Source organism: Vigna radiata, unplaced genomic scaffold (genome assembly GCF_000741045.1).
Source record: "Vigna radiata var. radiata cultivar VC1973A unplaced genomic scaffold, Vradiata_ver6 scaffold_222, whole genome shotgun sequence".
NCBI lineage: Eukaryota > Viridiplantae > Streptophyta > Magnoliopsida > Fabales > Fabaceae > Vigna > Vigna radiata.
Window position 1 is genome coordinate 290,263 of NW_014543247.1, and position 14,194 is coordinate 304,456.

The following is a 14,194-nucleotide window of genomic DNA, read 5'->3' on the forward strand; positions in this document are numbered from 1 at the left end:
TCAAGCAAACAAAACAAAACAACACACAAAACAAAACTTGGCTTTCTAATTTTCCATCCAATGTTTTAACATTCCAAAAGTACATGACAAAACTAATCAATCTCATATCTTCAGTGAAATCCAAAATAAGATGCATGCATGCTCTCAATCCAGAGATTGCACAACAGATGTTACACATTATGAATGACCAATCAGCTAAGCAAAAATGCACTCATGAAAATTAACAGTTCATACCAAGTAAGTGTTTCACTCAATCACTCAAGTGTTTAAGGTGACACTCTAACTCTCTATTATTCACAAGTCACATGAAACAAAATTGCCGTTCATCTCAAACAATCAACATCTTTACATGCAAATGCCATCAAAAGGACTTTTTCAAAGCTTGTAATGAGGTTGGGCTAACAAGAAGAATTGGTTTTTCTGGAATGCAAAGTCCTTGAGTCAAGAGAGCTATCAAAGTATTTAACATTTAAGCACAACTCTCCTCCTCACCAATCTCACTTATCCCCAACTTTTTCCCTTTTCTTTTTCTTTTGCATTGAACCCATCTTCATGCTTTTCTTCTTTTCTTTTCTTTTTCTCATGAATTTTTCTTTTCACAACATTTGAGCTCAATGCTTTTTCACTTGCCTTTCACTTTCCCCCATAAAACCCCAAACTCGAACCTTTTTATCACAAACAATTAAACTCATCCCAACTCAAGGTAAAGAATTTTAAGACAAGGTTTCACATCCAGTTTAAGGCTAAGGTTCAAAAAGGGTATAATATTTTCAAGCACTTTGGGTGAAAATTTGGCTAGAGAAGGGTTTTCAAAAATGGCCTTGATCATATGACATTCACATGCAATTCAATCAATCATCAAGGTTAAGGCAATATCATCCATGTTTTCCTGTGAACAATGCATACATCAATAAAAAATCTGGAGGTCAATACCTCACACAAATTCCATTCATACACCCTACTTAGCATCATAATCACAATCATAATTCACCAAACATCTGTTTCACTGGCTATCAACATGCAATGCAACTTAATCATCAATCACATCAAATCATCAAATAGTTCCATCATGCACATCAGTCAGTCAAACACTTTCAGAAAAGTATTTAAGCCAAGAATACACACTGAAATTAAAATTCAACATATTCTAGGAATTTAAAATGCAAAGGAAAAGAGAGAAAAAGAAAACTAGGTTGCCTCCTAGTAACGCTTGTTTAACATCACGAGCCTGACCCAAACCTCATGGATCTACCAACATCATAACTGAGGCGAATTGCTCCACATCTCCTCCCACATAGTGTTTGAGCCTTTGGCCATTCATGATCCAGCTCCGTTGCTGATTATCCTCAGTCGAAGATTCTAATTCCACTGCTCCACTTTGGAATACACGTTTCACCACAAAAGGTCCCGACCATTTTGATTTCAGTTTCCCGGGGAATAATTTTAGTCGCGAATTGAACAATAGAACCAAATCCCCTGGATGGAAAGTTCTCTTGATGAACTTCTTGTCATGATAGAACTTCACCTTATCTTTGTAAGTCCTGGATGACTCGTAAGCATGCAACTGCATTTCTTCAAGTTCTAGCAACTGGTTGCCTCGTTTCCCTTGAGCCTTATCAGGGTCAAAATTCAAAAATTTTAAAGCCCATCAAGCTTTGTGTTCCATTTCAATTGGCAAATGACATGCTTTTCCATAGACTAACTGAAAAGGTGATAACCCCATAGAAGTTTTCATGGCAGTTCTATATGCCTAGAGAGCATCGTCTAACTTCTGTGACCAATCTTTTCTTGAAAAAGTGACAGTCTTTTCCAAAATTCTTTTGATTTCCCTGTTAGAAACTTCAGCTTGGCCATTCGTCTGCGGATGATAAGGCGTAGCTACCTTATGTTTCACCCCATAATGCTTAAGTACCTTAGCTAGCTGAGCATTGCAGAAGTGAGATCTCCCATCACTGATGAGAATCCTGGGAGTTCCAAAACGTGAAAAGATTTGTCTTTTTAAGAATTTGATCACAGTGTTAGAATCATTCTTAGGACATGCTACAGCTTCAACCCACTTACTCACAAAATCAACATCTACCAAAATATATTCATTATTGAATGACGGAGGAAATGGTCCCACAAAGTCAATACCCCAGCAATAAAAAACTTTTACTTCCAAAATGCCATGTAGTGGCATCTCATGCCTCCTTGAGATAGTCCCTGTCCTTTGGCATTTGTCGCAGCTTCGAGCATGATTATGAGCATCCTTAAACAAAGTCGGCCAATAAAATCCATCTTGTAAAATTTTTGCTGCAGTGCGTTCTCCATTATAATGACCTGCATAAGGAGAATTGTGACAATGCCACAAAATATCTACTTCTTCTGCTTCAGTGACACATCTTCTCAACAGATTGTCTGCTCCTATCTTAAACAAATATGGATCATCCCAAATGAATTGTTTGGCATCATGCAAAAACTTCTTTTTCTGTTGCCAGTTGAATCCTTCCGGAATAACACCTGCGGCTTTGAAGTTGTCTAGATCAGCAAACCAAGGTCTTTGCTGAATATACAAAAGAGCTTCATCTGAAAATGATTCCTAGATTTCTTTCTCCTTGCGCTTCACTTCCTCATTGACTAAACGGGATAAATGATCAACAATCACATTTTCACTCCCCTTTTTGTCACGAATTTCTACGTCAAATTCTTGTAGCAAAAGTACCCATCTAATCAATCTTGGCTTCAAATCAGGTTTCGTCAGCAAACACTTTATAACTGCATGATCTGTATAAATGATCACCGTAGATCCAACAAGATATGATCTAAATTTCTCCAATGAGTAAACTATGGCCAAGAATTCCTTTTCTGTGGTGGCATAATTCAATTGAGCCTCATTCAGCACTTTGCTAGCATAATAAATAGCATGAAAAACCTTTCCTCTTCTCTGTCCCAGCACAACACCTATAGCATAGTCACTAGCATTGCACATAAGTTCAAACTCTTTATCCCAATCAGGCGCCACAATTACTGGAGCAGAAATCAGTCTCTGCTTCAGACTGTCAAAAGCTTGCAAACATTCTGGACTCATCACAAATGGTGTCTCTTTAGCAAGCAAATTACTTAAAGGCTTTGCAACCTTTGAAAAATCCTTAATAAATCGTCGATAGAATCCTGCATGACCAAGGAAACTTCGGACTCCCTTAACATTTGTCGGTGGTGGGAGTTTTTCAATCACCTCAACCTTCGCTCTATCAACTTCAATCCCTCTGGCCGAAATTTTGTGGCCCAGCACGATACCTTCTGTAACCATGAAATGACATTTTTCCCAGTTCAAGACAAGATTTTTTGAACACATCGTTTGAGAACTGCATCCAAATTACACAAGCATCTTTGAAAAGTATCTCCAAAAACTGAAAAATCATCCATAAAGACTTGAATGCTTTTTTCCATAAAATCAACAAAGATTGCTTGCATACACCTCTGAAAAGTCGCGGAGGCGTTACATAATCCAAATGGCATTTTTTTGTAGGCAAATATACCAAATGGGCAGGTAAACGCTATTTTCTCTTGGTCTTCAGGGTCCACCACTATTTGGTTATATCCAGAATATGCATCAAGAAAGCAATAATAAGCTTGCCCCGCTAATCTTTCTAACATCTGATCCATGAAAGGTAAGAGAAAATGATCTTTCCGGGTGACTGTATTTAATCTTCTATAGTCAATGCACATCCGCCACCCCGTGACTGTCCTTGTCGGAATAAGCTCATTTTTTTCATTGTGAATGACAGTCATCCCTCCTTTCTTTGGTACCACTTGAACTGGACTTACCCATTTGCTATCAGAAATTGGATAAATGATTCCTGCTTCTAACAACTTCAATACCTCTTTTCTCACAACTTCTTTCATGACCGGATTAAGTCTCCTTTGTAGTTGAGCAATGGGTTTATAATCGTCTTCCATCAAAATTCTACGCGTACAATAAGTTGGACTTATACCTTTGAGATCAGCGATTGACCAACCGATGGCACCTTTATTCTCTTTGAGAATTCCCACCAATTTTCTTTCTTCCTCTTGAGATAATGAAGCACTAATAATGACAGGTTTCCTTCCATTGTCCTCCAAAAACACATACTTCAGGTGTGATGGCAATTCCTTCAGTTCAATCTTACTGTCTGAAGCTTTTTCTGTAAGATCCATCTGTTCGAAGAGTACTTTTTCTGGTGGAACTTCTTTTGCTGCTTCTAATTCCTGTATACATTTCTGATGTAGTTTATCTTCCTCCTTGTTCAGATCCTCACATTCATTAGTCAAACTTCTTTCTAACATGGATACATTACGAATTCTGTTCTCTTGTCTCATACAGATTTCCTCCACCAGGTCCATCTGAAAGCCTGACTTATTGTCTTTGGGATGTGACATAGCTTGAAACACATCAAAGTTCACCTCCTCGTCTTGCACCTGGACCTTAAGCTTCCCTTTTTCCACATTAATAAAAATTCTGGCAGTTTTCATGAAGGGTCGTCCCAGAATTAAAGGTGCATCCCCATTTTCTTCCATCTCCATAATAACAAAATCCACTGGAAACAAAAATTTATCAACCTTGACAGTTACATCTTCAGCAATCCCATAAGGATATTTGAGGGATCTGTCAGCTAATTGAAGGACCATTCTCGTTTGTTTGAGCTCTACCCCTTTTAACTTTCTGAACATGGCCAGAGGCATCAGATTTATACTAGCTCCTAAGTCAATCAAAGCTTTCCTAACCTCTAGTTCTCCAATAGCACAGGGAATAGTGAAGCTCCCTGGATCGGGTGATTTAGGAGGTAATGTGATACAAGAGGGTCTAGCATTATGACACACATAGGACCTATCACAAGAGGAATGGCCAAAAAGCTTCAAGAAGAATATTCTCCAAAAGGTCAAGTACTCTTTGCTATCTTTGGATGGAAAATTGGAGATCAAGAAGATGTTACAAATTTGCCAAAACATGGAGAAGGGTAAAGTGGACATTGCTACATAAGGAGGGGTGTGCTTATCATCATAAGGGGCGGTATTAGTAATTTTTCCTCGACATGTACAGAACTCATTTGTCACGTATTTCATAAGGCTTTCTAGAAGCCAAGCACCTTTAGCACATGTTGATTAGTTGGCATCAGATGGATCTAGGCATTTTCCTTGATGAGGCCGAGAGGTTCATCTATAAAACCTCTTGGCATAGTTTGTATTTTTTACTTTTGGATGATAGTAAGAAATCCCTGCTAAAATGCATTGCCAATTTCTCCTTTCCAAGAGTTACCCTATGCTTTGCTTTCTCCTCTGCAACTTCCTTCCATATGTGAGGGCCTTCTGAGTTGTAGCCATTCCATACAAAGCTTCCTACACTCCAAATAGCCACTGCATCTCACTATCCTCCGCTGCCATAACCCAAACACCTCCATAGAAACAACTCCTCTGCTGCCATTCTCGGAACTGCATCTGGAACAGCTACTGCCGTTACTGTTCAATTGATTTCTGGTTGCAGCATTGCGTCTCCAAGACTCAAGTCTCACGGATCTGAAGATATACATCTAGAGTGGATGTATCAAGTGGTATTCAGAGCATAATTCATGATCCTGCAGTGAGCTAAGTGATTTTTTTCGTCTTTCCTATACTGTCATCAATTGTTTTCTGTCTTTGCATCTGAGTGTGTACTGTTCCATTGAAATATTTTTTTTAGTTTCTAGTCATTTCTTTTGTGATTTCATTGAAGCCAGCTTTCTTTGCTTTATTTTGTTCATTTTAATCGCCCAAATCTGTGCTATTGAGTTTTTATTTTCAGATCTTAGCCTGTCATGTTTGGTCATGTGTGATTTGTTGTTTGTCAAAAATCTGAGTAAGAAAATTGGTTTGGCACAACCTTGCTGTTTTTGATTGAGTTTTTTTTTTTTCAAGAGAATCACAAAGGAGCAATGATCTAAAGAGCTTCTATGATTCAAAGTTGCATTTCAGTGCATTGATCACTGAAGCAATACGTGAATCTTTTGAGATTTGAAATGGTTGAGTGATTTCTGCATTCTTTTTTAACAATGAAGTGTTTGTTCGATGATGGTGATACTGTGTTACCATATGAACAGTGATTGGATTAAGTCAATTGAAGTGTAGCATCATTATACACTTTCAGAAAACACTTGCTGCAGTTGTCCGATCTGCAACATCATAGATGAGTCATTTTCTTTGTTTTTGCTATTTTTTTTAATCTGGTTTAGCACATCAATCATTGCTGAACATCTTCAAAGTATTTTCTAGAGTCTTTTTCATTTTTGATTAAGTTGTCCAGAACTGTTAGACATCTCTTCAGTTCATTTTGAATCATAATTCTGAAATTTGCATGGTGAATGGTTAAAATCTTGATTTAAGAGCAACTCACATGGTGAAATTTTGAATTACAAGTCTACAGCCTCTGCTGCCACTTTAGACACGTTTATTTTGGTCAAANAAATTTGCTTAAAGTGCCAAATTGATGATTCAAACACCTTTGCTAATTCTGTTGAAATTTGGCTGCTGATTTNNGTCAAATTTAGTGTTAAAATGCAACTGGAATAGCCACATTNTNGTTTAAGATCATTCAGTNTCTTTTGGCAGCTGGTACAAGTCACAATTGCTGAGATAAAGTTGCTCTAAACTTGAAATTGACTGTCTAAACACTTCTGTGCATTTTGACCATTCAAACCACCAAATTTTAGACAATTTTTCTNGTATAGTTGNAGAGTTTTATTTGTGAATCTGTGATGATTGTTGCATCGAATCTAATTCAATTTGGTAGCAAAAGCTTGGTTCAATTGAAGTTAAAAGTAGTGCATGATTCGAATTAATACAAAATATACCAATTGCACAGTAAAAATCTGTTGAACCAGTACCAAATATATACGAAAACGAACTCTGATGCATCAATTTTTCCAGCATTTCACTCAGGCCTTTCATCAAAAACTTTTGGCCAATTTCAATTTGAGTTGAATTGATCATTTCTGCAACTTGCACTTGTTTCTTGTTTTTTAAGTCCACTCTAGAACTATTCTTAAGATCCTTTTGAAGTGCTACTTTGCTTGCTACAGCTTAATTTCTTGCTTTCATTGTTATTGAAACTCTTGCACACAACCTATTTGATAAAAGGGTTGTTCTGTACTGGTTTTGGGGTGCAAACTCTTGGCAGCTGTGAGGTGATTTGTAGCACTGATTCACGTTGATTGAATAGGTGTGGTATAGCTCAGACTACTCCTCACTCAAGGAAGCATCAAAGGAAGTTCATTGCTTGAGAAAATAAGGCCCAAGGTGGACTCTCGGACAAGGTAGAAACACGTCAGAGTGGTTGACATCAAAACAACAAAAACAAAAAACCCGTTTCTGCAGAATTGCATCCAGCTTTGAGTGATCACTTGCAGCTGAGAGATTTGTGTGTGAATCCAGTAGATTCAAGCTTCTTTGAGAGCAACCAAAGCTGCACACATTATTTCCTTAGCCTATTCTAATTTTCCTTTCCAAGTTACCAAGTTTCTTTTGTAATTTTCATTGGTTTTTGGTTGTAAAGTTCCAAATCCAAGCAACTGAGGTGATAGAGTTCACAAGTGCTCTTCCCTCATTTGTAACTAGGCTCAAAGAAGTCTCACAACCTAAAATTGGGTAGACGGTGAGTGTGTCTTAGATCCAAAGTCTAAGCCTCACCTAGGAGACCTCACTTTAATTGCTTTTCCAATTCTCGACTAGATAGCCTATATCTTGTGCGAATAGGAAGCTCTCTTAGGGGTCCAAATTTAGAGTTTAGGTTGTTTTTTTGCTTTGTGTGTTTTTGTTGTCTTTAAGACTTAAGTGGATTTAAGAGTGATTTTGATCTACGGACTCTAGTAAGTAGCTAGAAGCATATTGGCAAGGATAAGGCTTGGTACTTAAGCAATCCTAGTGATTCACTTCCCTTACCTGGAATATTGCTTTCAAGTGAAAATCTTTAGTCTTTATTTCAATAATAACATTTAAGTCCACCATAATGTCTAGAAGGCATTCTCCTAGGATTAGTGATAGTGAAAATCAAAAAGAAAATTTTACTCTTCAATCTTTAGTCAATCAATTCACTGAAATGAGGAAGGAAATGCACCAGGAAAGAATCAATAGAGAGCTTCAAAATGCTGTCATTCAAGATGAATTGAGATTGATAAGGGAGAATAAGTCTAGGGGAAGTCAAAGTGAAAATTCTCAAGAGGGAGGGATACCTTTGAGTACGGGTGATTATTACCCTCATCAGCCTTCTACTTCTAGGAGGCAGAGGCGAAATTCTCATGCACCCCCACCCCCTAAAGAAGTCAATGTTGTGTTGCCTCACTTCCATGGGAAGGACAATGTTGAGGCTTATTTTGATTGGGAAATGAAGGTGGAACAATTGTTTGCTTGCCACCAAGTGAGTGAAGAGAGAAAGGTTTCTCTAGCTACCCTAAGCTTTCAAGGGTATGCGATGTATTGGTGGACTGCCTTAGTCCAAGAGAGGCTTAGACATCAAGTCCCTCCCATTCATTATTGGAATGATCTCAAGTCTGCCCTTAGGAGGAGACACATTCCCTCCTATTACAACAAAGGTCTATGACAGTTGAAGAATATAGACAAAAGATGGAGTTATATATGATGAGGGCAGGCATAGTAGAAGGTTCAGAAACTACTTTGGCTAGGTTTTTAAGTGGCCTCAATTTTGACATTAGAGATAGAGTTGAACTTCTACCTTATAGAGATTTGAATGATCTTGTTCAAATGTGTATCAAGGTAGAACAACAAAACTTGAGAAAATCTTCTTCTAAAAGAGTTCAAGTTCAACCTATCTTTGAAAAGAAAGTTTTTAAAGAAAAAGAGCCATTTAAACCTCTAGCCAAAATAGAAGAGAAAACCAAGAAAGAGTCACCCTCACACACAAGAACAAGTGAAATCAAGTGCTTTAAATGTCTAGGAAGGGGTCATGTAGCTACTCAATGTCCTACAAAAAGAAACATCATTTTGAAAGGCAAGGACATTTATAGTAGTGAAAGTGATCCCCCAACTAGTGAAAGTGAGAGTGAGGAAGAAGAGAGAGAAGAGGAAGTATATGCTGATGATGGACAACTTCTCATGGTAAGAAGGATACTTAGTAGCCAACCAAGTCTTGAACACCTATCACAAAGTGAGAACATCTTTCATACAAGATGTAAAATTCAAGAAAATAATTGTTCTCTCATTGTTGATAGTGGTTCTTGCTGCAATTGTTGTAACACAAGGTTGGTAGAGAAGTTGAAGCTTGACATTATACCCTATCCAAAACCTTACAAACATCATTGGCTAAATGAAGATGGGGATATAATAGTCAAGAATCAAGTGAAATTGGCATTTTCCATTGGGAACTTTAAAGATNAAGTTTTATGTGATATAGTTCCCATGGAAGCATGTCATGTGTTATTGGGAAGACCATGGCAATTTGATCATCAAACTATTCATCATGGTCTAACCAATACCATCACTATCCATCAAAAGGACAAAAAGTTTGTGCTTCATCCTTTGACTCCTACCCAAGTGGCTCAGGATCAAGCACAAATGAAGTCCACAAGAAACCAAGAAAAAGCACAAAAGAGAAAAACAAAGAAAAAAGAGAATGGTGATTCTAGTGTGCCACCTAAGGTTACTCAACATGAAGTCCTTTTAAACAAAAAGACTTTAATCACTACACTTCAAGTTGAGCAACCCTCATATCTTCTTCTTTGTCAAGGCACACTTACATGCACACCTAGTGACTCCAAGAACTCAACTCTTTCTCCATCCATTCAAAAACTTTTGAAAGAGTTTGATGATCTATTCCCAAAAGAAATTCCAAAAGGGCTTCCACCCATAAGAGGCATAGAACATCAAATTGATTTCATTCCAGGGGCAATTCTTCCTAATAGGCCTGCCTATAGAACAAACCCCCAAGAAACCAAGGAGATTGAGTCACAAGTCCAAGATTTGCTAGACAAAGGCTGAGTTCAAAAGAGTCTAAGTCCATGTGTTGTACCAGTGTTGCTTGTACCAAAGAAGGATGGGAAGTGGCGCATGTGCTGTGATTGTAGGGCTATCCACAACATCACAATCAAGTATAGACATCCCATCCCCAGGCTTGATGATATGTTGGATGAATTACATGGAGCTCAAATATTTTCAAAGGTAGCTCTTAAAAGTGGATATCACCAAATAAGAATCAAAGAGGGTGATGAATGGAAAACTGCCTTTAAGACCAAGTTTGGATTATATGAATGGCTAGTTATGCCTTTTGGTCTTACAAATGCTCCAAGTACATTCATGAGACTTATGAATCATGTTCTAAGGGATTGCATTGGGAAGTTTGTAGTTGTTTATTTTGATGACATCTTGGTATATAGTCAAACTTTGCAAACTCATGAAAATCTTTTGAGAGTTGTTTTAACAATTCTTAGAAACAACAAATTGTTTGCAAATTTTGACAAGTGTACCTTTTGTGTTGATAGTGTCATATTCCTTGGATTTGTGGTTACCAAAAATGGGGTTCATGTGGACCCAGAAAAAATAAAGGCCATACAAGAGTGGCCAACCCCAAAGAATGTAGGAGAAGTGAGGAGCTTTCATGGTTTGACAAGTTTTTATAGAAGATTTGTTCCTAACTTCTCTAGTCTTGCTTCACCCCTCAATGAGTTGGTGAAAAANGATGTTACATTCCATTGGGGGGAAAAACAACAAAGAGCTTTTGAGCTACTCAAAGAGAAGCTCACACAAGCACCCATTCTAGCTTTACCAAATTTTTCCAAAACTTTTGAGCTAGAATGTGATGCTTCAGGATTTGGCATAGGTGCTGTATTATTACAAGAAGGACACCTGTCGCGACCGGAAAATCACGACGGGACGACGACGATCCAAAAAAGAAACAATTTTGAAAAGATTTTTTTGAGTCGCCACCATAGTTTATTCTGGAAAACTATGGAAAAAACCATAAAGAGAAGACACGGTCCACGAAAACCAGAGATTCGATTCGGGAGTCAGTTACGCGTAAGGAAGGTGTTAGCATCCTACAACGCCTGCCCGAAGGCAGTACCTTTAATTAAATACGCGAAATAAAATGTGGTTTGCAAAATGTTTAACTATCCCAAAGACAACAATATAAAGAAACAAAAATATTTTTTTTAGTTTTTTGGGCCCGACAAGGATTGACCTTGCTCCTACGTATTCTCAGTCATACTGAGAAATCAGGGTTACGTAGTTCTTTCCGAAAAATTGTTGTTTGAAGATGTTTTTAGTTTTTGAAGATTTTATATTTTTTTGGTATTTTGATATAAAAGAGAAAAGGATTTTAGCACAAGGCCTACGCGAGCGGTCGCACGTGTGCTTAAACCTTTTTCAAAATATTTTTATTAATTTTTGATTTTTTGAGTAAAAGAAAAAGGAAAAGATTTTTAGCACAAGGCCTACGCGAGCGGTCGCACGTGTGCTTAAATCTTTTCAAAATATTTTTAATTGATTTTGAATTTTTGTAAAAGAAAAGGAAAAGATTTTCAGCACAAGGCCTACACGAGTGGTCGCACGTGTGCTTAAACCTTTTCAAAACATTTTTATTTGATTTTGAATTTTTGTAAAAAAAAAGGGAAAAGATTTTCAGCACAAGGCCTACGCGAGCGGTCACACGTGTGCTTAAACCTTTTCAAAACATTTTTATTTGATTTTTGATTTTTTTATGATTTTTATACTTTTATTTTTATTAGCAAAGAGATATAACAACACATAATAAAAAAAACAAAGCTAAAGAAATAAAAAAAAAAAAACAAAGACAATAAAAAAAACATCACAGTCCAAGCCCAATAAGAATAGGGATGCAGAGATTAAAAACCGGGGTGCTGAATGAAATTGAGGCCCTTTGAGCCCAAAGCTCTTTTCCTCCAACCTAGAATCTGTCAAGGGTGCAAGGCAGGGGTACAACATGAAAATTCTTGGTCCAGGCCCAAGGTAGGCGTGCAGCATGCAATTTGGGGGTGCATTTGGTAGATGCTGGCCCAAGCCTTTTTCGTTTTTGTTTGTAGAAGCACAGGGGGTGTGAATAGCGTTGTATGGTGGCAGGAAGAGGATAGGGACCCAATAGCCAGGCCCAAGGCCTCTTCTTCTGACCTAGAAGTCCTGCAGGGGTTCTCACAACCCTCACCTCATTCCAACACTCAGAAAAAACTGCACAGGTTCTCTTCTTCGAGTGAAACACCTTAGGGAAGGGTTTGCTTCCCCTGCACACGCATGCCACCACATCCATCAGACTAGCGACCACTGACGATACTGTTCGTCGTCGTCTCCACCGAACCGGCCGCCACTCAACGCCTGATGCAGCGCCGACCATGCACCAGATTCTCCCCTTTTCTTCTCGCACGACGATGGCCGCCCACCGAACCAGCACCGTCGCGCCCCAAGACGACTTCTCCCCGTCGCCGACGAGGTCCGCTACTGCCGGTGATCGCGACCTTCGCCTAAAGCGTCACACGAACCCTCTCCCTTCTTCTTCGAATTCGAACACGTCGTCGCAAAGACGCCGCCAGCTTCGCGCACCTGCGGAAGGTCACAATGATACTCTAATCGCGTTGCCTCCACTAGTCAGTGCCGACGTTTGCCTTCTCGTGGCCTTGGACAATTTGCAGGTATGTGAACCTGGAGTTTTGGTGACTCATAGGTGAAGACGAACAAGAGTTGAGTTGTGTTGGTAGCTGGGTTGGGTTTGATGATGGTAATAGAGATGGAAGAAATGTTCTATGCGTTGTAATGTGTGAAGATGATATTATGGAGGATGGTAACAGAACGTAGTTAGGCGTGGTGGTGAAAAGGAATCAGATTTGCAATGTCCGAGAGAAACAAGATGGAATTGGTAGAGATAGTACTGTAAACGACTCAGGGAGATTGGTTTCTCTTTCTTTCTTTGCAGCTGAGAAGAATCAAGACTTTGGGAAATCTCTGGATTTGGTTCTCTTTAAGTTTTCTGGGTGAATGGATTGAGTCAGGCACAATGCCTATTGAACTAAATGTTGGGTAAATGGCGAGAAGGGAAAATGGCTGTCGAGGCCGAGAGAGGCAAGGTGAAGACCATGGTGGTGGGGGAAGGATTGGACAGTGGTGAGTAATGGGTTTTTTAGTGATCCCTTTCTCTGTTGTAGGTGAAAGGTAATAGGGACCTCTGTTTTTTTTTGCTTTTGTTTCCTGTTTCTGATGATCCGAAAATTTGATTGGGTCGTTACAGGGTGATGGATTTGAGAAATTGTGTTGATGCGTCACCGTGTATCCCGCTACTGTAAAATGTAAAATGATGGGGTGAATATATGAGTAGAGAGGTAGGGTCAAAAGGGCGTGTGTCTGTTAGGGGAATCTTTTCCATTATGTGGTGTGTGGTAATTCTGTTGTGAGTGATCTCTTGAGAAGGAAGGTGTGAGTGAATCCGTTGGGGGTCCTTATGGGTGTGTGAGTGTATATTGGTTTTCTAGTTGTCAATTTTGATGGAGATGAAAAATGGTGGAGGTGAAAATTGTTTGTGTTTTTGCTAATAGAAAACCCAAGAAGAAGAAAGAGCATGTGGTGTATGATGGTTGCCTCATGGAGGACCAATTCGGTTCGCCCTCCTTTGAGTGAATTCATGGATAATGTTGTAGATGCTCCACTGTAACTGTTTCTGTTCTGCCTCCAATACGTCTCCACACGTTTTTTTTTTAAACCAAAATTTTCTCTTCTTTTTTCTTTTCCACGTATTTTTTCTCTTTTTTTTTCTTTTTTTCTTCTTTTTTCTCTTTCTTTTTTTTTCTTTTTGAATTAAGTCAAACAGTAAAACAAAAATTAATAAAACAAAAAACAAAAAAAATAAAAAATAAAATAAAATAAAATAAAATAAAATAAAAATAAAATAAAACAAAAGTAAAAACAAATCCTATTATTTAGTTGCCCGGACGAAATTGGGTGTTGACAACACCCCATTGCATATTTTAGTGAAAAACTTCATGGTTCCTCTTGTAATTATCCCTCCTATGACAAAGAACTTTATGCACTTGTGAGGGCTCTTCAAACTTGGGAACATTACCTTGTTGCCAAAGAGTTCATCATTCATAGTGATCATGAATCACTTAAATATTTGAAGAGTCAACACAAGTTGCAAAAGAGGCATGCTAAGTGGTTAGAATTCATTGAACAATTCTCTTATGTTATCAAATAC